General features: G+C 49.4%; 1 protein-coding gene across 1 annotated transcript in view; it reads right to left on the bottom strand.

Annotated features, from left to right (window-relative positions):
* Nucleotides 1–25659, bottom strand: part of LOC124804379 — a 675970-nt gene that overhangs the window by 618600 nt on the left and 31711 nt on the right. The window contains exon 2 of the mRNA XM_047264747.1: nucleotides 16905–16994. The gene's annotated coding sequence lies outside the window, so the exon portion shown is untranslated. The remainder of the gene's footprint in view (nucleotides 1–16904; nucleotides 16995–25659) is intronic.

The raw sequence follows: 25659 nt of genomic DNA, 5'->3' as shown, positions 1-25659 counted from the left end.
AGCCAGTCAAAGTAATGAAACGAAGAACACGAGCAGCTGCTCGAGCGTCATCAGCTAAAATATCCTGTAAAGTAGATGGCAGAGACAGGACAACACGAGATTGACTAAAACGGGGACACGACAATAAAACATGGCGCACTGTTAATGCATGACCACAAGGGCACTGTGGGGCTGGGTCACCGGCAATGCCCAATCCGCAACCTGGTCAGAAGGACCTCTTCTCGCCGAGATGGTCGGGAGGAGGTTGTCCAAGCAGTTGGGAACGGTTTTACTGCCCGGAGCTTGTTTCCCTGAAGTGATGACCAAGTATCCCACCACAAAGACACAAGCCTCTTACAAACAACCCCACTAATGTCAGATGACGGGACACAATGGGAGGCTGGCCGAGGCAGGAGGACTGCAGCCTTGGCTGCAGCATCAGCAGCCTCATTCCCAGGCACTCCTACATGGCCGGGAACCCACAGAAAGCTGACAGGAGAGCCATCAGCAGCAGAAGAATGGAGGGACTGCTGGATCCGTTGCACCAAGGGATGGACCGGATATAGAGCTCCAAGGCTCTGAAGAGCACTAAGTGAATCAGAGCAGAGTACATACGATGAATGGCGGTGGCGGCGGGCATACTGAACAGCCTGATGGAGAGCAAAAAGCTCGGCCGTAAAGCTGGAACATTGGTCGAGGAGCCGGTATTTAAAGGTGCCGGCCCCGACGACAAAGGCACAGCCGACACAATCGTCAGTTTTGGAGCCATCAGTGTAAATAAAGGTGTGACTGGCAAGTCGCGCACGAAGTTCGACAAACGGTGAGCAATACACTGCAGCCGGAGTACCCTCCTTCGGGAGCGAGCTGAGGTCGAGATATATATTAACTGGTGGTGTCGGGCTCTCACCCTCTCTGAAGGTGGTAGGGAGGGCAAAATCCAATTGTCCAAGCAGGCGACGAAAGCGGACTCCAGGGGGCAGCAGGGCAGACACATACAACCCATACTGACGGTCGAGACAATCGGCGAAGAAGGACTGATAAGAGGGGTGGTCGGGCATTGACAACAGCCGGCAGGCATACCGACAAAGCAGTACGTCGCGCCGGTAGGTCAATGGTAGTTCGGCAGCTTCAGCATAAAGACTCTCGACGGGACTAGTGTAGAAAGCTCCGGTCGCAAGACGTAACCCCCAATGGTGGATGGAGTTGAGACGGCGTAAGAGGGATGGCCGAGCAGACGAGTAGACGAGGCTCCCATAGTCCAGCTTTGATCGGACTATGGACCGATACAAGCGAAGCAGGACAGTGCGATCCGCTCCCCAAGATGAACCACTAAGAACTCTGAGGACATTAAGGGAACGTGTACAACAGGCAGCCAAATAAGAGACGTGCGGAGACCAACAAAGTTTCCTGTCCAGTGTGAGCCCTAGAAACTTAGTTGTTTCCACGAATGGGAGAACAACGGGACCGAGATGTAAGGATGGCTGAAGGAACGCTTTATATCGCCAAAAGTTGATGCAAACCGTCTTCTCCTCAGAGAACCGTAAGCCATTTGCCACACTCCATGAGTATAGGCTGTCTAGACAACGCTGAAGGCAGCGCTCCAGGAGGCATGTTCGCTGGGCACTGCTGTAGATCGCGAAGTCATCGACAAAAAGAGAGCCTGAGACATTAGGTGGAATGCAATCCATAATTGGATTGATCGCTATGGCAAAAAGGGCTACGCTCAAGACGGAGCCCTGAGACACTCCGTTCTCCTGGAGGAAGACGTCGGACAATACGGAACCCACACGTACCCTAAACTTTCGATCTGTTAAAAAGGAATCAATAAAAAGGGGCAGGCGACCGCGTAGACCCCACCTGTGCATAGTGCGGAGGATAGCTCCTCTCCAACAGGTATCATAAGCCTTCTCCAAATCGAAGAACACGGCTACCGTTTGGCGCTTTCGCAAAAAGTTGTTCGTGATGAATGTCGACAAGGTCACAAGGTGGTCTACAGCAGAGCGGCGGCGACGAAAGCCGCATTGAACATTGGTAAGTAGCCGTCGAGATTCAAGAATCCAAACTAACCGAGCGTTAACCATGCGCTCCATCACCTTACAGACACAGCTTGTAAGAGAAATGGGGCGGTAACTAGAAGGAAGGTGTCTATCCATCCCGGGTTTGGGTATAGGAACAACGACGGCGTCACGCCAACGCATGGGGACTTGACCTCCGGTCCAGACGCGATTGTAGGTACGAAGAAGGAAGCTTTTGCCTGCCGGAGAAAGGTGGGCCAGCATCTGAACGTGACTGGCATCTGGCCCCGGAGTAGAGGACCGGGACAGTGCAAGCGTACGTTCAAGTTCCCACATAGTAAAGGGGGCATTATAAGTTTCCAGATTCAGCGAGTGGAAGGAAGGTCGCCGAGCCTTGTCTGCCTCTTTCCTGGGAAGGAAGGCAGGGTGGTAATGGGCGGAGCTTGAAACCTCTGCAAAAAACCGGCCAAAGGCGTTGGAGACAGCCACAGGATCAACGAGGACCTCATTACCTGAGGTCAGGCCAGGTACCGAGGAGTGGGCCTTAATGCCCGACAGCCGGCGCAGGCCACCCCAAACGACAGAAGAGGGAGTAAAACTGTTAAAGGAGCTGGTGAAAGGGGCCCAACAAGCTTTTTTTCTGTCTTTGATGACTCTACGGCATTGCGCTCGGAGTCGTTTGTATCCAATACAATTCGCCAACGTAGGATGGCGGCGAAAGGTGCGTAAAGCACGTCGTCAAGCACGGATAGCGTCTCTACAAGCCTCATTCCACCAGGGGACGGAAACGCGACATGAAGAAGAGGTAGTACGAGGAATGGAACGTTCGGCAGCATGGATGATAACAGCCGTGAGGTATTCGACCTGACTGTCACAACTGAGAAAATCGTGGTCCGGATAGGTCGCCAGAGAGGAGTAAAGTCCCCAGTCAGCTTTCGGTATGTTCCAGCTCGAAGGACGTGGGGATGGGGTGTGGTGCAGGAGACGAACGACACAGGGGAAGTGGTCGCTCGAATAGGTGTCAGAAAGGACATACCACTCGAACCGACGAGCAAGAGTGGTAGAACAGATCGAGAGGTCCAAGTGGGAGTAGGTCTGAGTAGAGTCCGAGAGGAAAGTCGGGGCGCCAGTATTGAGGCAGACAAGATTGAGATGGTTGAAGACATCCGCCAAGAGTGAGCCTCTGTGACAGGATGCAGGAGAGCCCCAAAGGGGATGATGGGCATTGAAGTCGCCAAACAATAAAAACGGCGGAGGAAGCTGTACAATCAGGTGCATCATGTCAGCCCGACTAACTGCAGATGACGATGGAGTGTAGACGGTACAAACGGAAAAAGTAAAGGCAGAAAGAGTAATACGGACAGCTATTGCTTGGAGTGGGGTGGTCAATGGGATGGGATGGTAACAGACATCGTCCCGAACGAGCAACATGACCCCACCATGACCTGGAATAACGTCCACAGGGGTGAGGTCAGACCGCTCTGAGGTATAGTGGGGAAAAGCAATACGGTCAGTTGGGCGCAACTTGGTTTCCTGGAGACCAAGGACGAGCGGACAGTGCAGGCGGAGGAGCAGTTGTAATTCCTCCCGATTAGATCGAATACCTCTTATGTTCCAATGTAACAAAGCCATCGCTAGTCAGAAAAAAGGGGGAACGAAACGGGTGAAGAGCTGGTCACCTCGACGGCCGCGGAGGGCCACGTTTCGAGGGAACAACGCTACAACCGGCGGGAGGCGGATGCTGTTCCATCGAGTCGTCGCCAGCTGCGGCCGCTTTCCCGGGTTGCGTAGGAGGGGCAGCATCAGTCGCCGACGAGAGGCCAGCTGAGCGCCTGGCAGCAGAGCGTCCTGGCGAAACTGAGGACAGCCGGGAGCAGTGACTCACGGATGGAGCGTCAGACGAAAAGCGCCGGGGTGGAGAGGGGGATAAAGACTTCTTCTTGGAGGCCTTCTGGGAAGTCCGATGAGGCACGGGGATGGTGGGCTGGACCCAAAGAAGGTCCTCACGCGCGGGGTCCGTTTTGGAACGCCGGACCTCGGAAGCCAGGGTCCGGAACGTTTCCCCGATGGACGCCTGAGAAGAGGATCGCTTCTCAGGCGGTGGAGAGGGGGGAGGAGGAAGGGTGGCACCTGGGGCAGAGGGGGCAGGGGCCACGAGGGAGGAGGATTTGGAAGGGAGGGATTTGGGAGGCGGAGGCATAGACCCCAGATGGCGTGAGGAGGTGGAGGGGGGACAGGATAGGGGTGAGGAAACTGTGGAAGGAGAAGACACGACTGAGGCAAACGAAGTTGTCAACGTCACGGGATGGAGGCGGTCATACTTCTTCCTGGCCTCAGAATAAGAGAGGTGATCCAAAGTTTTTAATTGTTGAATCTTCTTCTCCATCTGATACGCGGGGCAGTCTAAAGATCTAGGCGAGTGGATGCCAGGACAATTGACGCACCGAGGTGGTGGGGTGCATGTATGTTCCTCATGAAGAGGACGTCCACAATCGCCACAAAGGGGCTCAGCCTCACACCGTGACGACTGAAAGCAGTGCATAGGGGGCGGGACGTAAGGTCGCACGTCGCACCAGTAGCACATCACCTTTACCTTCTCCAGGAGAACGTCCCCCTCGAAGGCGAGGATAAAGGCCCCGGTGTCGATGCGACGGTCTTTGGGGCCGCGCTAGACTCGCCGGACGAAATGCACGCCTCGGCGCTCCAGGTTGGCCCTGAGCTCCTCATCAGATTGCAGAAGGAGGTCTCGATGAAAAATAACCCCCTGCGTCCTATTCAGTGCCAGATGCGGGACGATGGACACTGGGATGTCCCCTAGTCGGTCGCACGCCCGGAGCGCCGCCGACTGAGTGGCGGAGGTGGTCTTTATAAGAACGGACCCCGAACGCATTTTACTGAGAGCCTCGATTTCCCCGAAGATGTCCTCGATGTGCTGGACAAAGAACATGGGCTTGGAGGTGGCGAACGTCCCCCCATCGGTCCGAGAACAGACTAAATAGCGGGAGAAGTACTTCGCCCCAAGCCGGCGGGCCTGTCCTTCCTCCCAGGGAGTGGCCAAGGGGGAAAGGGCAGGAGAACCAGAACCAGAGACAGTACCTTTCTTTTTAAAAGACTCGGCCGCAGAGCGACCCGATACATGTTGACGTTTCATCTGCGAAACGTCCGCCCCGATACCACCCACTCCAACCAGGGGCTCTCCCCACGGGCGCCACCCAGCCTCAGCAAGGGCCACCTGGCAGCATGACCGTTGCCAGGAGTCCTGACGCCCCAAGGAGACGGGCATCTACTCCTTGGCCGACGTGGGGAGGGTGCAGCTCAGGTATCGGCAGTACGATCCCTGTGTTGTCAGGGGGCTACAACCTAGAGGGTACATGACGACCCCACCACAACGGACTGGCTACCGTGCTGGATTTCGGGTGCCATGGTAAGTCCATCATGATCGTAGGTGCAGATGGGGACGCACTATGGGCGTAACTTGTGCAACCCATCAGGCGTTTAGGCCCAATTTGAGGAATAGTGGGTGTGGTTACAACGCCGTTACAATGCTGAGTGCCAAGGTCTTAGTGCACTGAGGACCAGTGAGACACCACGTAAGGCGTCCTTCCCCAAAAGGCTCGTACTTCTGTAGAATTTTGAAAAATGGAGGTCAAACCCCAAGGGGGGCCATCACATGGAAGGCCGAAACGGTTGAAACTCCTTTTAGTCGCCTCTTACGACAGGCGGGAAAACCTCTGGCCTGTTCTTACCCTGGACCCGCAGGGGGACTGTTGGCCCTGTAACTGACTAGCTACGTCTATTCACAGGACGCAAGAGAGCAATGGCATACCACCTTCGACATGACCATGCCTAGCATACATTGTGGTATTCAGACACACCTTCGTGTCGATGGCAACATTACTTAAATAAAAAGTTCCGGATGGAGGCCTAGTTTCCTGACCACTGTAGGTCCGAGTACCCATACGGCACACCGTTCTCGATTGTCGCCCCCTGATGATCAGTGTGTTGGTTGTTTATGAGGGTATTCTACCCCTGTACAAGAATTACAAGGGGCATTCAATAAATAATGCTACACTTCTTTTATCGGCCAGTTCCGTTGAAAAATGCGGAATTTATTGCGGTACAACCTGGAACATTCCTGCTTCAGCCCCTATAGTTCCATGAAGTTCCGATAGGCGACGGCGCTATACATAGACTTCAAAGTGGCGTCTGTAACGGAGGCGCGTTCCAAGCAGAGCTGTCGTTGAATCTTTTATAGGAGGAAAACCAGAGCATCGCAGATATTGACAGACGATTGCAGAATGTCTACGGAGACCTGGTAGTGAACAAGAGCACGGTGAATCGTTGGGCGAGGCGTCTATCATCGCAACCAGGCCGCGCAAACCACTCCGACCTCCGCGTGGCGGCCAGCCGTACACACCTGTGACTCCTGCATTATTGGAACGAGCGGACACTTTCATTCGAGGTGACTGACGCATCACAATCAAATAACTCGCTGCACAACTCCACGTTCCTGTTGGTAGTGTTGAAACACTCGTCCACCAGTTGGGGTACTCGAAGGTGTGTGCCCACGGGGTTCGTAGCCGCCTAACAGGAGATCACAGAGAGCAACGAAGGACCACCTGTGCTGAACTGCTTGCGCGGTACGAGGCTCATCGCGACAATTTTTTGTCGAACATCGTCACAGGCGATGAGACATGGGTTCATCACTTTGGACCGGAAACAAAACGGCAATCCATGGAGTGGTGCTACACCACCTCTCCTCCGAAGAGCTATTCCAAGCCATTTCCTTACCCGTTGAAGTAGTGACTATGGTCTTCTGGAACTCTGAAGGGGTTATTCTATTCGATTACATTCCTCATGGTGCAATGATCAACTCTGAAGTTTATTGTGCTGTCCCCAGAAAACTGAAGAAACGACTTTCGCGTGTTCGTTGCCAAATGGAAATGAACTCCTTCTCCATGACAGTGCAAGGCCTGCCACAAGCCTGTGCACCCGAGAGGAGTTCACAGAACTCCATTGGACTGTTCTTCCTCATGCACCCTACAGTACCTCCCGACTTCCATCCGTTTAGCCTACTGAAGGATGCGCTCTGCGGGATGGAAAACTCGATGCATCACGACACCGCTTTGTCGTCGATCACTAGATTAGCACCATGCGAGCATCAGGCCTTCCCAGTAGGGTGGTTTAAGATCGTAGCACTGAACGGAGATTATGTTGAAAAACAGGATTTTGTAGCCAAAAGAGTGGAAAATAATATGGAATATTGGAATCTTGAGTAAAACCAACCTGCATTACTTATTGAACGCCTCCTCATAGAAACTGTAGAACTTCGGGGACACTTTCTAACACAAGCTCGTGTGGCTAGGGCCCTGCATGCTTCAACCACGTAAGTTCGTGCAAGACTGGGTAAAGAAGCAATACCGTTACTCTTCTTTGTCAGTCCTTTTGACTCGAGACAAACTATTTGCGAGAACTGTGCTAGACTGATAAGAAGCAAGCGTTGGTAGTAGTCGCGCAGGGCACCACAAAGCGAGAGCCAGGCGGGAGGTTGTGCTAGGCGACAAGTCTGGAGCGTGCCGGCGGCGGCGGCGGCGCTGACCGCGTTATCGCCGGGTTCAAGGATGCCGGGCCGCTCCGGCTCCCCAGCACACCAGGCCGCCTAGCAAATCGCCGGGCCTGCTGCAGTCACAACATGCGTATCCTGCAGCGGTCTGCGAGAAACCCCCGTGACAGCGCTGCGGATCCCACTATCGTCGCGATTATGGTGATGAGCTCCTCTCCGTGAAAACGCTTGACATTTTCAAGGAACGAGGGCACCAAATTAGGCGAACACCCTTACATCACCATAATGACCACTGACTTAGCAAATGTCTGGGGATAGCTACCTAATACTGCGTGGGGCCTCCTCTGGTCCTTGGGACTGCAGTGCGAGGCCGTGGAAGTGAATCTACAAGTTCCTGGTACTCCTCTGGAAGCAGCTGACACCAAATCGTTTGCAGGTCAGCAGCCAATTCTGGTCTGTTCGCGGGTGTAGGATTCCTCACACGGAACTTGCGTTCCATGACGTTGCCGATATGCTCGAGGGACTCAAATCTGTGTTCCAGGGTGACCGTCTCGGTCTTTGAACCTCCTCTGCATGTTGCTGGAACCACTCACGGGTGATGTGAGAGCGATGTGGCGGGGCGTTATCATCTTGAAACACCGCTGAACCGTCACGGTGTTGGAAGATCAAAAATGGGTGTAAATAGGTCCCGAGCAGCTCAACATACCGCAGACCATTTAAAGTCCCTTCCAGAACAACTAGGTGGTCCTTTCCATACCAGGAAAATGCAACCCGGGTCATAACAGAGACACAACCGCCTTTGACCACACGTTGTTGACAGGCGGGATCTATCGATTCACGTGGTCTGCGTCACACACGGCATAGGCATGGTGCAGTGAAACCGTGTTTCATCCAACCACATCAGGTTAGACATTGTTCCAGAGTCAATCCCTGGTGATTGGCGACAAATGCAAGCCGTTGTGCTGGACGACGTTGGGTTAACAGTGGCATCGGCGTGCGGCACAGCCTCCCACATCTCATGGAATCCATGTTCCTACGGACTGGCCACTGGAGACGCGTCTGGCACGTCCGTGTCGAACTGAGCCGTGATTTGTTGCACTGTTGCCCTTCTATCACTATTGACGAACCGCCTCAGATGTCGCCGCCCACGGTCATCGAGGGTGGCTAGACGGCTGGTAGTTCGTCTGCTGCGACACCCTCACTCAGCCGCTCACAGTACACTCTGGACATGGTTGAACGAGTGAAGCCGAATTTCTGCACCACTGCCAAAATAGAAATTCCCTTCCGTCGAGCACCGACCACCCCCTCCCGTTCGGACGTCATCAGCTTACGATGATGTTGCATGTTACACAAATCACTTGCACAAACGTTTCTCAGAACGTCTCCTATAGCTAGGAAGGGGGAGTGTGGTGGGCTTACAGCACGCCTGAGCCATATGTGGCCCCCTATCCCATGGTACGTCGGTGCACGTCTGCTCTGGCCATTAAAACGATAGCAATTAACAAAATTTTACTTATTGCACATATAAGCTCCCCAGCCAAAAAATTAGTCAGTACTACAGAAATCAAAACAAGCATCATTTAATGCCATGCGATTCCATCCATGCACTTGATAATCACCTGGATTCGGGTAGGAAGTGAGTCCACAAGGTTGTGCAGGCACGTCGCATACAGGTTAGACCACTCGCTGAGGATCTGATCGCGCAGTTCCACCAAATTGTGGGTTCGTTGATGTTTTACACGCTGTTCCATGTCCCAGAGATTTTCTGTGGGGTACAATTCAAGTGAATTTACAAGCCAATCGAGATGTCATAGGGTGCTGGTAAACAGGTGACATACTTTTCCAGCCCCATGAACTTTTCTGCAGTTGTTTTTATGTGTCTGTGTGAGCAATCGCCTCTTGCGGTGTAACCGGCTCCAAATATTCACTGGATGCGTTTCCCGTAGCAATGTACTCTCGCTAACAAACTGGGATGGATGGACCTTCATTCACTGCCTGCAGCAACCCCTGCCGGGTTTGAAGCGATTTTAATGCACAGGCCTTGAAGTACATCTCCGTTCCCCGTCAGGATCTTTTTCACCCGCAGTTCTGATGCAGGGTTTCTTGGCGGTGCCTGTTGACACGTTGAACAGTCAGCCACGAAACGCCAACAAATCCAACTACTTCACACTTCGCACGGCCATGGGCACGGCAAAACACGATTGCCACTTTATCACGTCCTCACATTTACCCATGTCTACGCCCCGTCCTCACATTTACCCACGTTTACGTACAATGACCAGTTGAAACATAAATGTCTCACTGACCGCTGCTGCCTTATGCTTACGCTGAGGCAGTGCGCGCGCGGATGAGCACGAGACTCAATAGCACCACCATCTGTAAAGGCTTACCGTTTCGTCTGTGCGTGCACACTGGGGTGACTACCGACTGCTGTCGACTTTTCGACATTGGAGCCGCTACCTCTCAATCACGTAGCTCTTCTACTGGCACCACGAGGCTGAGTGTGCCCTGGCCCAGTGCTCCCTCTACGGAAAAATGCCTGGCGGTACCAGGAATCGAACTCGGATCCCCCACATAAGGGTCTGACGCGTAGCTGCGGAACTGAATTTGTATCTGATGTCCAGCAGGGTATCTGTCTTCTTAGTGGTTAGATGCGGCCCGCCACGAATTCCTCTCCTGTGGTACCGGCTCAGCTCACGCTAGTACTTGCACCCAACGTTCTTAGTTCTCTGTTGGTAGCATCCCAATCCGGTCTGTTCCCCTAGTTGATTGGTCAGCGTTGAGATGGCTGCCGTGTGGCTTCGATTCCCGGTTCTGTCGAGGATTTCGCGGGGGGACTGTAAAGGGATGTACTCAGGCTCGTACTGCCAACTGATTGCCCACTGTCTAGAAAGTCTGCAAAACACCCGTTAGAGTGGTATTCTGACCACATGCCGTTCCACACCACACAAGCACGACGCCTCAAGGGCCGGCCGGAGTGGCCGTGAGGTTCTAGGCGCTACAGTCTGGAACCGGGCGACCGCTACGGTCGCAGGTTCGAATCCTGCCTCGGGCATGGATGTGTGTGATGTCCTTACGTTAGCTAGGTTTAATTAGTTCTTAGTTCTAGGCGACTGATGACCTCAGAAGTTAAGTCGCATAGTGCTCAGAGCCACCGCTACGGTCGCAGGTTCGAATCCTGCCTCGGGCATGGATGTGTGTGATGTCCTTACGTTAGCTAGGTTTAATTAGTTCTTAGTTCTAGGCGACTGATGACCTCAGAAGTTAAGTCGCATAGTGCTCAGAGCCACCGCTACGGTCGCCCGCTACGGTCGCACGTTCGAATCCTGCCTCGGGCATGGATGTGTGTGATGTCCTTACGTTAGCTAGGTTTAATTAGTTCTTAGTTCTAGGCGACTGATGACCTCAGAAGTTAAGTCGCATAGTGCTCAGAGCCATTTGACGCCTCAAGTCGGGCCGTAGATATTCTGAGTCTTGGACGGGGAGCTCGTTTTCATATATTCTAATTCTGGGCTTTCCATACAGCTCCCTTAAGCATTATGGAAGTTATTCGCTGATGTGTGTTAAAACATCTTATCATCCTGTCCCTTCTTCTCGTCAGTGCTCTTTTGCTCATTGATTCTACGGAGAATTTCCACTTGACGCTTGAGGAAGCTCATCACATAACGTCTGTTCTGTTCTCTCTCACCTTTCCATCAACTGAATGTCATGCCTAACGGCCCGGGTTCGATTCCCGGCTGGGTCGGAGATTTTCGCCGCTCAGGGACTGGGTGCTGTGTGGTCCTTATCATCATCATTTCATACCCATCGACACGCAAGTCGCCGAAGTGGCGTCAACTTGAAAGACTTGCACCAGGCGAATGGTCTACCCGACGGGAGGCTTTAGCCACGCGGCATTTACATTTCCATCAACTTTCTCTAAGAAATCGTCAGAAATGACTGAAAGTTAAGAACTGTGCTTACGCAATTGTTACAGAACGTTTACAGTATCGAAAGTTATGCTGAGGTGGCAGATTTCTACGAGGATGGTTGTACGATGCGATAAGTGTATTGGTATTGGTAGGAATTACGTAGAAAAGTGAAGCAACGTACGGTTTTCATGTAAAAATAAAATTTCTATGAAAAGTCTACACGTTTGATTTTTATTTCAAAACATTATTTACTTAAAAAAAAACACGCCTCATATACTTGCAGAACGATCAGTGATGCTTTGTAGATGACAGCGAAACGTTTCTGGTGGAAAACAGCCTACTGTACGCTTAAGATTAAAATTCCTCCCAAACAGGGCTTGGAAGCCCAATGGTACCGACCGACTGTCGTTTCCTCCTGAGCCGACAGGCGTCACTGGATGCGGATCTGATGTCCTGGATGTTGTCAGTTTTCGTGACTGGAGCCGCTACATCCCTGCACAATCTTGTGGACTCACTTGGCATATATCTCATTTCAGGCCCAGACGGATTGCAATGCTGACAATCAAATTCGCCACTGTCATGTGCACGATGATCCTTCTGTATCTCTCCACGGATCCCGAGGGCTGAGTGCACTTCTGTTTGCCAAAAGCCCTCGACGTATCTGGACGGTGGCCCATCCAAGCGCTGGCCAAGCCCCACGGTGCTTAACTTTGGTTATCCGACGGGCAATAACTTTGGCTTACGCTTAAGACGGAAAATATAAATAATAATTGGGATACTGCGGTGCTCTTTCCTTTTGCTGCATGTATTATCTAGCAGACATTTTCAGTTCAAAACAACGCTGGCAAATACGCGTACTTGGTAAATTATTCAGCTGGCACGTATTACTGACAGTGGGGAACGCTCGCATTATGTGCATAGGTGCTGCAGGTTGCTGGAATGCGAGAGACGGAGTGGCGGAGGGGGGTGAGGTGGAGGGGGGGGGGGGTTGCGGTGCTACGGTGATTCTAGCAACCTTGGCGCGGTTCACGCGTTCCCTTGACATTCGTTCCCTGCCTCTGCAGCGAGCCGAGGATTAAAACCTCGTCGTACAGTTAAGAGGTGCCCGGCAGGCGGCGCTAAAATTAGAAGCCGGCCACGGCCGGATGCGCCTAATAGAGTCCGCAGCGTAGCGCAGCTCATCACCACACAGCAGAGCGTCGCTCCTGATTACAAGGCAGGCTTGGTGGGGCGCTACGTCAGCACACGGCGCGCCGTACCTGGCCAATTCGCAAACCACACTGCCAGAAAAAAAATTTCAACATCAAGAAGAAATTGTGCGACACAAACGAAAGATGGTATGCGTTTTTCTATATCTGACAGATGATGTCTATTTCAATTTCGCGCCTGTCGCCCAAGAGTGGCGCTACTATGAGGTTTGCTTCGTATACACGCTGTAACGGTCGTGAGCGTTAGTTAAGCCGTCGGCACACGGACCGTGCTGTGGAACGTCAACGTTGAGCGTGCTAAGTTCAACGTGCTGATGAACGCTCAGAAATGATGCGACTTGTGCATACGGTATGTGGGCCCCAACGTGGTATACGCGATCACAACACACTCCAGCGCCAGTTGCGGGATGTTTCTAGTTCGTATATCACCATGTTTACTAAACGAGCGCGTGTAAAATTCTCACGTTAGCTCTATTAAAACGCACATTTCCTCCATCGTCCACGAAAAGGAACGTACCACGTCCAATCAATAAGGACACAGGCTTATAAAAGTTCCATTACAAACAGTGCGGTACAAATTTGGAATACTTCTCCGCACTAGATAAACATTATTTCATCATCCCCACATTTTAGTAAAACCCCAAGGTCAGTCTTACTTGATCACTGTTCCTGCCCAGAAGCAGAATCTTAAACATGTGAATTACGAAGCGTAAAAGAAAAAGGAGCAAAATATCTTTATACAAGTAGCGTAAGCTGTCCTGTAGATTAAGCCAATCGAACAGTCACCCCTCAAAAAAAGGTGAACTTATATCTACATAATATCAAATATTACAGTATATACTTATATTCAACTAATAATAAAGTATCAGAACCTAATAAAAACGCGAATGTTGGAGAAAAAAATTCTGTAATGTCGAGACGCGAACCACGGCCTTAGCAACCAACATGATACAGAGCATTGACGCTACCCACTACGCTAAACCAACACCACGTTTCTTGTCTTTAATCGGTATGTCACCACTTGCTGAAAACCTTAATCGTAGATATGTTACTAATTGAAATTTAATTATTACAAATCGTACCAAGAACAATGCGTTTTGGGTGGATCTTCAGTGTGTCGCTGCCTTCAAATAGCCTACTCTCATAATACACAAGTAACAATAATTCTTTTGCCACGAATATGATGTTCCTCATTATTTTATTGGAACGAATCACAAAGTTAACAGCGGGTTGTCCAGCGATTCTCAATTTGAGGGTACCCAGAAACGGCATATATACATATGGGCTTGAAATGAATGCCAATATGGCGCCTCACAACTCTGTACTGAAGGGAGACGGCGTGCATGTGAAGTAGGTGGCGTTGTGCCATCTCATTGGTCAACGCTCAGGCGCACGCTCAGAATATCTGAGATGCCAGATATTGCTCTGCACGTTCGGAAAGACTCCCGAACGTACTATTCCACGCTATGACGTCAGAAACTCGGCACGCTCAACGTTCGGATGCACGGTCCGTGTGCCGACGGCTTTACAGTTGAGACTGGAAGTGATGAGTTGATGTTAGTAAGAACGTATTTAAGGCGGCAAGGATGCCATTATCAATAGGTTTACGAAAGCTTGATGTTCCTTCTGCGGTATTGCAGAAAGGCTTAGCAAGAATGTAGCCACCGTACATGACTGCTGGCAGCGGTGTTCACGAGAACGTGCGGTCGCAAGAACACCGGGCTCGGGACGGTCATGTGGCACTATCGTGACGGAAGACCATCGTGTTCGGCGTACATCTCTGGCACATCGAACTGCACCTGCAGCAGGAATCTGAGCAGCAGTTGACGCCACAGGGAAACGAGGAAATGTTACAAATATACTACTTCAAGGACATCTCCGAGCCAGATGCCCTGTACCGTTCATTCCACTGACCCCCGAACCACTGCCATTTGCGCATTCAGTGGTGTCAAACGAGAGCTCATTGGAGGGCAGAGTGGACGTCTGTTGTTTTCTGATGAAATCTGGATCTGCCTCGGTGCCACTTATGGCCGTGTGATGGTTAGGAGGAGGCCAGTTGAGTCTCTGCAACCAACCTGTCTGCATGCTAGACACACGGACCTACACCTGGAGTTATAGTCTGAGATGCGATTTCGTACGACAGCAAGAGCACTCTCGTGATTATTCCAAGCACCCAGCATTCCAGGGAGTGTTTTCCAACTGGATAACACTCGCCCACATACCGCTGTTGTAACACGAAGTGCTCTACAGAGTGTCGGCATGTTTCCTTGGTCTGCATGATGATCAGATCTGTCTCCATTGCAGCACATGTGAGACATCATCGGACGAAAACTCCACCATTATCCACAAACAGCATTAACCGTCCCTGTACTGACCGACCAACTGCAAACTACGTGGCACTTCATCCCACTAACTTACATCCGGCACCTGTACAATAAAATAAATGTATGTTTGCATGTTTGTATGTTTGTATTCAAAAATACGGCGGTTACACCGTTATCAGTGTACCAAGACATTTGCGATGGCTTGTCTCGCGCTTACATTAATCTGTGATCTTGCAAAGTTAATCACTTAAATATGTTACCTTCACAAATATATTCCCGAAATTTCATTACTCTAAATTAATCATTTTTTGGTGTTGCGAATTTCCGCCAGGGGTACCGCACGGCTGAAACAGCACTGTACGTCCATAAGGAATTTGGCTAATCTCACATCCGGTAGCCAGAGAGACAGACTGCTCCGACTTAGTGTGAAAAAGGTTTGAATTGGCCGCTAAAACCGTATATTCCGGAAAAAGTAGGATAGGTTGTCATCTCCTACCGGTCATCTACAAAATCACTTGGTTCTTCATCATTCAAAATTATATAACCGCGATGGAAACACTTGCGCCACTAACTGTAAGCAGATCGTCGTATAATGGTGCATTGTTGCTTCGTGAAAATGAAATGAAATGAATTGAAATAAACTTTGAACATCCTATACCGAACAGATTATAATTTTACGAAGTACGAACTTCATTAACGTCTTTCGTAATCCCTTGCCACCTGTTTATCATTGTATGAACCCGTCAATAAATGTCGGTATATTCTCAAAAGCTAGCTTTGTTTTTCTCCTCTGAAATATGGCTGCTGTTCTGGGATATCTTAAGACAGGCTCACAACAGCACTGGTCCACAGGAGAGACAACAGGATTCAGTATTTTCTCTCGGTCACACAATTAGCAAGCACTAAATGAATCCACGGGGAAGCTTGGAATTAAAATTCAGGGACAAGAAATAAATGGACAAGTTAATAACAAATTCCGTTTACTGGCATTACTTTCGTTCGTACTACGCCAGTACGCATTTCTAAGCCACAGCTTCGTCAGGACGCTGTAATTTCTTACGTACAGGGTGCTTATAATTAAACCTTCGCTACTTGAGAGGGCCCCCACGAAAAACGAGTGATCGTAGGACAATGAAACTTCGTCGAAACATTTACAAGGAGATGCGGAAGAGAAATAAAGGATAACCACTGAAAGAAACGTTTGTTAATTGCGTACCATGTTACCGTTCCAGTGACGACATCTGCAGCCACGACAGAAGATTCTCTACTGCTGGGCGAAACTTCTCAGGTCGAGTCGTGACACAGCTCGTCCACTGCTTGAAGATCGTAGCTGGCATCCAGCATTCTCAGACATGGCAACAGCAACGTTTTCAACAAAGAGGAGCTCCCCGTACTCCTTTAACGCGTCGACATTCGCGAAGAGCAGCAGCACCGTTGCCGTTTACTTTTTATTTTATTTTTTCAGACAGTTTTAGATTCAGGCCCTGCTCATCTTGTCCAGATCCACGTTGACTGTCTGCAGCTGTAAAGCCCAACCCAGCGTCGCAGTACCAGTACCGGTGGCTAGCGGCAAGCATGCCACTAACACAAATCCTGCAGCGCACGGCCTGAACATCATTCCAATAATGCTGGGTAGCCATAAGGTAAATAGTTTTTCGTCTACACTAGGTCTACTAGCCAAAGTTTATTTATAACCACCTTGTACATGACATCACCATGCAGCAACTCACACATATTCTACATATAACGCGTGTGTTACAAAATAATACTTTTAAATTATTAGGCGAAATTCGCTATTTGGGAGGAAAAATAATTTAGAATGTTTGGAGAGGGTATAAAACGTAGACTGACAACAAGAAATAGACAATTTAAGTATTCTAGAATATCAAACGCAAAATGCTTACTGTTATGACCTTCGTCGAAAGCAAGTACAGGTATGAAGAAGCCCAGTCTCGTAAAAGAAGAAATTAGCCGTCACAGCAGTCCTCTTCTTCCTGAAACGTGCACAGAAAACATAACATTAAGTTCTGCAAGTAATGGTGACACAGATAACATCCTTTTCAATGCAAGATGGCAAGTGGAAGAAGGCGCTTAAGCGGAGCCTGCTTACTTTACTACGAAAATTATCTAAGTAGGTCCGCGGCTTACGAGGTACGCTTCGTTCCGGTGACCTCGACGCAGCCTCCAAGGCGGTGTGACCGTCCTGCGTAAAAGAAAAACTCGAGGGTCAATACGGCCCCTGAGCCGTCATTAAAGAGCACGCGCCGTGCCACCCTCCCTGCCACAGTAATGTTGTGCAATCGCTCCTACGCACTTGTGGCTCACTGTAATCAGCTCGGAAATGCTTTTATACACTACGATTATCGGAGTCGTACCCCACTCAATGCCCCGAGTTCCACTTTGCGTTTCCCCTCCTAAAAACTTCCCTGTTTTCCATTGTTACTCTGGGAAAAAGCTACAACTGATCACAGGCTACGCATACTGCCTAAGTGGAATGAAGTGACCGTCTTCTAAAGAAATATTTTTTTTTTGTTATCTCGGCCTCGGGGGCACACAAATAGTATCGAGTCCAGTTTCGCTGCCTTAATAACATATTTTCAAATGATTGTTGAAAAAGATAGGTAGGACAGTAGGAAACAAGGAAACTAAATTACAAATACAGAGAACTACGTTCTTGAATCTGTTACACAGTGAATCATCGACTGAACGCATCTGGAGAAGCGCCTAGACTGTCAATAGATCTGCACTCTGACTGTTGGAACTGAAGGCGACAGTTAACTGCGTGTTATTATTAGGATAAAACAAACACCGTCCGAACAGGCCTTTAAGGTCCAACAGAACCGACCGACCGCCGTGTCATCCTCAGCCCTTAGGCATCACCAGATGAGGATACGGAGGGGCATGTGGTCAGCACAGTGCCCTGCCGGCTGTTGTTATTTCTCGTGACCGGTGTCGCTACAGCTCAGTCGAGTAGCTCCTCAATTGGCCTCATGTCGGCTGAGTGCACCCCGCTTGCCAACAGCACTCGGCAGACCCAGACGGTAACCATCCAAGCTTTAGCCAAGACCAACAGCGCTTAACATTTCACCGAACTGTGTCATATGTAGAAGTATTATTCTGAAAGCTAGAATTTAGCATATACACTCCTGGAAATTGAAATAAGAACACCGTGAATTCATTGTCCCAGGAAGGGGAAACTTTATTGACACATTACTGGGGTCAGATACATCACATGATCACACTGACAGAACCACAGGCACATAGACACGGGCAACAGAGCATGCACAATGTCAGCACTAGTACAGTGTATATCCACCTTTCGCAGCAATGCAGGCTGCTATTCTCCCATGGAGACGATCGTAGAGATGCTAGATGTAGTCCTGTGGAACGGCTTGCCATGCCATTTCCACCTGGCGCCTCAGTTGGACCAGCGTTCGTGCTGGACGTGCAGACCGCGTGAGACGACGCTTCATCCAGTCCCAAACATGCTCAATGGGGGACAGATCCGGAGATCTTGCTGGCCAGGGTAGTTGACTTACACCTTCTAGAGCACGTTGGGTGGCACGGGATATATGCGGACGTGCATTGTCCTGTTGGAACAGCAAGTTCCCTGCCGGTCTAGGAATGGTAGAACGATGGGTTCGATGACGGTTTGGATGTACCGTGCACTATTCAGTGTCCCCTCGACGATCACCAGTGGTGTACGGCCAGTGTAGGAGATCGCTCCCCACACCATGATGCCGGGTGTTGGCCCTGTGTGCCTCGGTCGTATGCAGTCCTGATTGTGGCGCTCACCTGCACGGCGCCAAACACGCATACGACCATCATTGGCACCAAGGCAGAAGCGACTCTCATCGCTGAAGACGACACGTCTCCATTCGTCCCTCCATTCACGCCTGTCGCGACACCACTGGAGGCGGGCTGCACGATGTTGGGGCGTGAGCGGAAGACGGCCTAACGGTGTGCGGGACCGTAGCCCAGCTTCTTGGAGACGGTTGCGAATGGTCCTCGCCGATACCCCAGGAGCAACAGTGTCCCTAATTTGCTGGGAAGTGGCGGTGCGGTCCCCTACGGCACTGCGTAGGATCCTACGGTCTTGGCGTGCATCCGTGCGTCGCTGCGGTCCGGTCCCAGGTCGACGGGCATGTGCACCTTCCGCCGACCACTGGCGACAACATCGATGTACTGTGGAGACCTCACGCCCCACGTGTTGAGCAATTCGGCGGTACGTCCACCCGGCCTCCCGCATGCCCACTATACGCCCTCGCTCAAAGTCCGTCAACTGCACATACGATTCACGTCCATGCTGTCGCGGCATGCTACCAGTGTTAAAGACTGCGATGGAGCTCCGTATGCCACGGCAAACTGGCTGACACTGACGGCGGCGGTGCACAAATGCTGCGCAGCTAGCGCCATTCGACGGCCAACACCACGGTTCCTGGTGTGTCCGCTGTGCCGTGCGTGTGATCATTGCTTGTACAGCCCTCTCGCAGTGTCCGGAGCAAGTATGGTGGGTCTGACACACCGGTGTCAATGTGTTCTTTTTTCCATTTCCAGGAGTGTAGTTCTGTGCTGTCGTAGCTGAGCTCGTGTGTACACCGTCCATTCAAATAGTTCCGAGATTCATTTTATTCCTGGAATTCAAGCGACGTCAGTGTAGTAAATACGATGGTAGCTTGCACTAAAATTGTAAACAACATATGAGAATTCGTCAGTTGTTGTGAGCAAGCAGCATTAAGTAGAGGAGGTGCGACTGACTGTAGTGTGTCAGTGCTGTTGCGGCACAAATCGCAAGGGAGCAACATCTCTAAAGCTAGACATTCTCCAAAATGTTTCTGAGAACTAGGAAATGGTGTGCAAAGTTTGTCTCGCGCCGCTGACCTCCGGAAAAAATAACGATTCGTGGACACCTCTCACGACTTCATTGAAATGCAAATCGCGCACATTTCTTTTGTATTAAAAATCATCACGGGTGACGAGACTGTGTTGTCAATATGAACGTACCACAAAATGATAAAATGCAGAAATTCATTGTGTCAACCCACTGACGATATAATCGGCGTTAAAGTCGCAGTGGTGCGCGAGTTGAACATTCAGAAGAAGGATATTTCTGACAGTGCCATACGTTTGTACAAACACTCTCTGCGTTGTACTCGAGTGGGCTGGAAGAGGGGAACTATGAAGAAAACCTTAAGTATTAATTAACATACTGCAAAGCTTTTCGAGCAAGTTCCACTCAACTTCAGGCTTTTATACATGTAGAAAAATTGTTGCTTGGAAATAAAATATCTTAAACTAAATTAACATAAGGCTTTTTGTTTATTGTTCGCTGCTGGTGTGACTGTTCTGTTATTTGGAGGGGGGGGGGGGGGCGGGCAGTGGTTGACCAGAAATTGATGTCCAGTGATGCCCTGTCCTGGTGTGGGGCTGTGTCTCGTTGTTTATTATCACTGACACGACAGTGATTTTGACGTCTCAAATGGCCTGGCAGTGCCCTCCCCCCCCCCCCCTTTCCTCGCTCCACATACCCCCATAGCTACACCAGCAGCGAACAATAAACAAAAAGTCTCCTGTATGTATAAATGCCTGATGATAAGCAGAACGTGCTCGAAACGTGTTACAGATTATTAAATTAAACATAAAAACAAACAAAAGCGACTGGTAGCAAAAAATACAAATAATTAATTATTCCACACAGCCAAGGTTCCCTAACGGAATAACTAAAGAATTAAAGCCACCGTCTTAACGTTTCTCTGTTTTTTAGTACTCCAGTCTCGAAACTTTTTGGACTGAGGAGGTACTTCGTATAAAGCAGGACCAAGAGGAAATATGTTTTTTTCTTGGTATTAGAGGACTATCTTCTTGCTACACATCACCGATACTGGCATGAGAACACCACTTTACACTGGAACAGCTACTTTGCACTGCCTTGTCTTTCAGCTTAAGCTTTTATAAAAAGTTTCGATGGCAACATTGATAACAGTCATATCAAAGTCTCGTCTACACACCCTTAAAAAACATACACCGAGCTCATAACAGTGCGAAACCGCCACTACGCCTAACTGCAGTGAGATCCTACGCATTCCGGAGTAGAAAATACTTTATGCCAGCAGCAACAGTGGCAGAGTTTTTCATGAAATACTCAGGTTGCAGAAATCGGCGAACTACTGTGCAGTTCCCACCATCGTTTCCCAGTACAACCTACCTGCTACAGATATGAGAAACGCTATTCTTGCAAGGTCTTCGTTATCGCAAAATTGTTTACCAGGAGACAATGCGTGAAAAATTTCCGTCGGTGCAGCCTTGACGAATACATTGTGCAGGGCTTTCTTTCGGCAGACAGGTCTTCGATCCACCCACGTGTACAAAAGACGGCTCTCCTTGTGTGTAAATACCTGGTGGGACCCGGCTTTGTTCAGAATACTTCCCAATGAACCCTCCGCCTCCTGCCCCCCCCCCCCCCCCCCCGCGCCTCGACGTCAACATCGTCATGTCCACTGGTTTCCACAATAAGTGCTAGCGTGGGAGGGAGGTTTCGGGTGGAGGGAGAGGGGGAGGATAGCGGAATGTCGGGGATGGGCGAGAGGAGAACTTCCATAGGCAGTGGGCTCTGGTTCCTGTTCAGTAACATATACCCGACTGTCAAGAATCTCCTTCAGTCAACCGCAAACCGTTTCCGTTTCTTTTTTTGGATAGTTACAATCAGTCCTTTCAAACCGCAAGTATCCAGTACAGTACAGGGAGATTGATCTACAAGAAATGCCCATTTTATTTTTTGAACGGCGCAAGACATCGAAACGAAGTTTTCGGCAAGTGATAGTAGGGCAGTGGCACGTAATTTTGTTATTTTGATAATACTCTTAACTCTTACAACAATCGAGATATTGAAGCAACTACTTTTATTAAATGGAAAAGTATATATTTTTCAAGGGCGTATAGACGAGACTGTGATGTGACGCTTGACAATGTTGCCGTCGAAACATTTCGTAAAAGTACTTAAGTGAAGTCAAGTGATTTATCCATTTATTGTTAGTAGTTCACCCTGGATACTGGTTTGGACTATTTGAAATTACATTACCCAGAAGTTGACACCATCATTGTAGAGCACAATATTGGATCCCACTAATATTCAACGCCAAAATGTATCGTTGCTAATGCGTGTTTTGCATTAAGAGAAAGTATCAGCTCTGCACTCATTATTCTAAGAGCGTTGAGACAGTGCGCATCGCACAGTTTTATAGAAATTACTATTTCATGGTATGATGCACTAGGGTGACCAAAGGTCATGGGATACCTCCTGATATCGTGTCGGGTCTCCTTTTGCTCGGCGTAGTATTGCAACTCGATGTAGCATGGACTCAACAAGTGGTTGGAAGTCCTCTTAGCCGTCCATAATTGTTAAAGTGTTGCCGGTTCAGGATCTCGTGCACGAACCAACCTGTCGACTATGTCACATAAATGTTCAATGGGGTTCATGTTGGGCGATCTAGGTGGCCAAGTCATTCGCTCGAACAATATTCTTCAAAACAATCGCAAACGTTTGAGGCCCGGTGACATGGCGCATTGCCATCCATTAAAATTCCATCGTTGTTTGGGAACACGAATGGCTGCAAATGATCTCCGAGCAGACGAACATAACTGTTTCCAGTCAATGATTGGATCGGTTGGACCAGAGTACTCAGCCCACTCCACGTAAACACATCCCTCGCTATGGAGCCACCACCAGCTTGCATATGCCTTGTGGACAACTTGGGTCCATGGCTTCGCAGTGTCTGCGCCTCATTCGAACAGAACCATCAGCTCTTACGAACTGATATCGGGACTCATCTCACCAGGCCCACGATTTTCCAGTCGTCTAAGTTCCAACGGATATTGTTACGAGCCCAGGAGAGGCGCTCCAGACTATATCATTCTGTTAACAAAGACACTCCCGTCAGTAGTCTGCTGGCTAACGGATACTGTTAGCGCTGACGACTCTACGAAAACGCTGGTGCTCTCCGTCGTTAAGTTAAGGACATCGGCCACAGCTGTGTCCGTGGTGAGAGGCACTGTCTGAAACTTGGTAGTCTCGGCACACTGTTAACACTGTGGATCTCGGAATGTTGAAATTGCTTACAATTTCCGAAAAGGAATGTCCCATGCGACTAATTCCAATTAACATTCCGCGTTCAAAGTCTGCTAATTTCCGTCGTGCCGCCATAATCACTTCGGACACATTTTCACACGAATACATGAATCACCCGAGTGCAAGCTACAGATCTGCCAAAGCACTGCCCTTTAAACCTCGATTACGCGATACTACCGCCATCTGTATATGTGGATATCGCTATCCAATGACTTTTGTCACCTCAGTATGTATTGAACGATCGTTCTCCCAGGACTGCCACCTGAGAGATCCATTGCAAGAGCCAACACGCAATAAGATGATTCCAATGCTAATGACTTGTGAAATTTTGTCAAGTTAATGCGCATGCAGGAATTTGTTTCGTTTTCCTTTCAGGCAAAAACATGATTTTGGGTGGTCAGTAAAGAAAGACCTCTTTTTATCAGTTCTCTGACTGGTTTTATGCGTCCCGCAAGGAATTCCTCTCCTGTGCCAGCCTTTTCATACCAGCGTAGCAACGGAAGCCTACGTTCTCAGTTATTTTCTCGGTGTATTTCAGTCTCTTCCTCTACCGTTTTTACCATCCTTCTAGTACCGTGGAAGTTATTCCCTGACGTCGTAACAGATGTCCTACCACCCTGTCCCTTCTTCTCTTTCGTATTTTCGATATATTGTTTTTCTCGTTAATTCTCCTCATTCTTTACCTTATCAGCTCGTCTAATTTTCAACATTCCTTGTAGTACCACATCTAAAGAAAAAAAAGATGGTTCAAATGGCTCTGAGCACTAAGGGACTTAACTGCTGTGGTCATCAGTCCCCTAGAACTTAGAACTACTTAAACCTACCTAACCTAAGGACATCACACACATTCATGCCCGAGGCAGGACTCGGACCTGCGACCGCAGCGGTCGCGCAGTTCCAGACTGTAGCGCCTAGAACCGCTCGGCCACTCCGGCCGGCACCACATCTCAAATACTTCGATTCTCTTCCTCCCGTTTTCCCACAGTTGATCTTTTACTACCATACAATTCCGTGCTCCAAACGTGCATTCCCAGAAATTTCTTCAAGTTAAGGCCTGTGTTTGATACTAGTAGACTTCTGTTGGCCACGAATACCATTTTTTGCCAGCGCTAGTCTGTTTTTTACGTCCTTCTTGCTCCGTCTGTCATTGGTTACTTTGCTGCCTAGGTAGCAGAATTCCTTAACTTCGTCTACTGAAGACGAAATTATGATGTAAGCTTCTTCCTGATCTCTTTTCTGCTACTTCTCATTACTTCCGTCTTTCTTCGATTTACTCATTCATTTCAAAAGACCCTGTAATACTTCACTTTCACTAAGGGTAGCAATGTCATCAACGAATCTAATCATTGATATCCTGTCACTCCGAATATTAATTCCACTCTTAAACCTTTGTTTTATTTGTATCAATCGATGTATAGAGTGAACAGTGGGGGCGGAGGACTAAATACCTATCATACACCCTTTTTAATCCGAACACTGCATTCTTGGTTTCTTACTGTACGAGGGCTATTCGGAAAGTAAGGAACGAACGGTAACTAAACGGAAACCACAGTGAAGATCCGATGAAGCTTTGTACAGGCGTATTGGGCAGTGTCTCTATTATCCCCTTACATAGGGTCGCGTCACTCTTCTTAGTTCTGAGGGCACACTGATGGCGTAAAGACGAGTAGAAAATAGTGTCTCCCGCCAAGTATGGGCCTCTACCGAGAGATTTTGCCCAATTTCATGCAACCTGACATGACAGATTTCGGCCACACACTGCAGGGGCGATGAGGAAGCTCCTCCATCGTTTTCGACGGGAAATGTTTGACAACCCAGCATACAGCTCGGACTTGAATCCCTCTGATCTTCATCTCTTCCCACATGAACCGTTGGACATGAAAACAACATTTTGGCCCAGACAGTGAGCTGTAGTCCGCGGTAGAAGTCGGTAAGCACATGAGGCTGCCTTCTACAGTACTGGCCATTAAAATTGCTACACCACGAAGATGACGTGCTACAGACGCGAAATTTAACAGACAGGAAGAAGATGCTCTGATATGCAAATGATTAGCTTTTCAGAGCATTCACAAAAGGCTGTCGCCGGTGGCGACACGTACAACGTGCTGACATGAGAAAAGTTTCCAACAGATTTCTTATACACAAACAGCAATTGACCGGCGTTACCTGGTGAAACGTTGTTGTGATGCCTCGTGTAAGGAGGAGGAATGCGTACCATCACATTTCCGCCTTTGAGAAAGGTCAAATTGTAGCCTATCGCGATTGCGGCTTATCGTATCGCGACATTGCTGCTCGCGTTTGTCGAGATCCAATGACTGTTAGCAGAATATGGAATATCCGCGCAGTATTAGCCGAGCGGTCTGAGGCGCTGCAGTCATGGACTGTGCGGCTGATCCCGGCGGACGTTCGAGTCCTTCCTCGGGCATGGGTGTGTTTGTTTGTCCTTAGGATAATTTAGGTTAAGTAGTGTATAAGCTTAGGCACTGATGACCTTAGCAGTCAAGTCCCATAAGATTAAAAAAAAAAAAAAAAAA

This window comes from Schistocerca piceifrons, chromosome 1 (assembly GCF_021461385.2).
Source record: "Schistocerca piceifrons isolate TAMUIC-IGC-003096 chromosome 1, iqSchPice1.1, whole genome shotgun sequence".
Taxonomy (NCBI): Eukaryota; Metazoa; Arthropoda; class Insecta; order Orthoptera; family Acrididae; genus Schistocerca; species Schistocerca piceifrons.
This window is presented reverse-complemented; position numbering and strand designations above follow the sequence as displayed.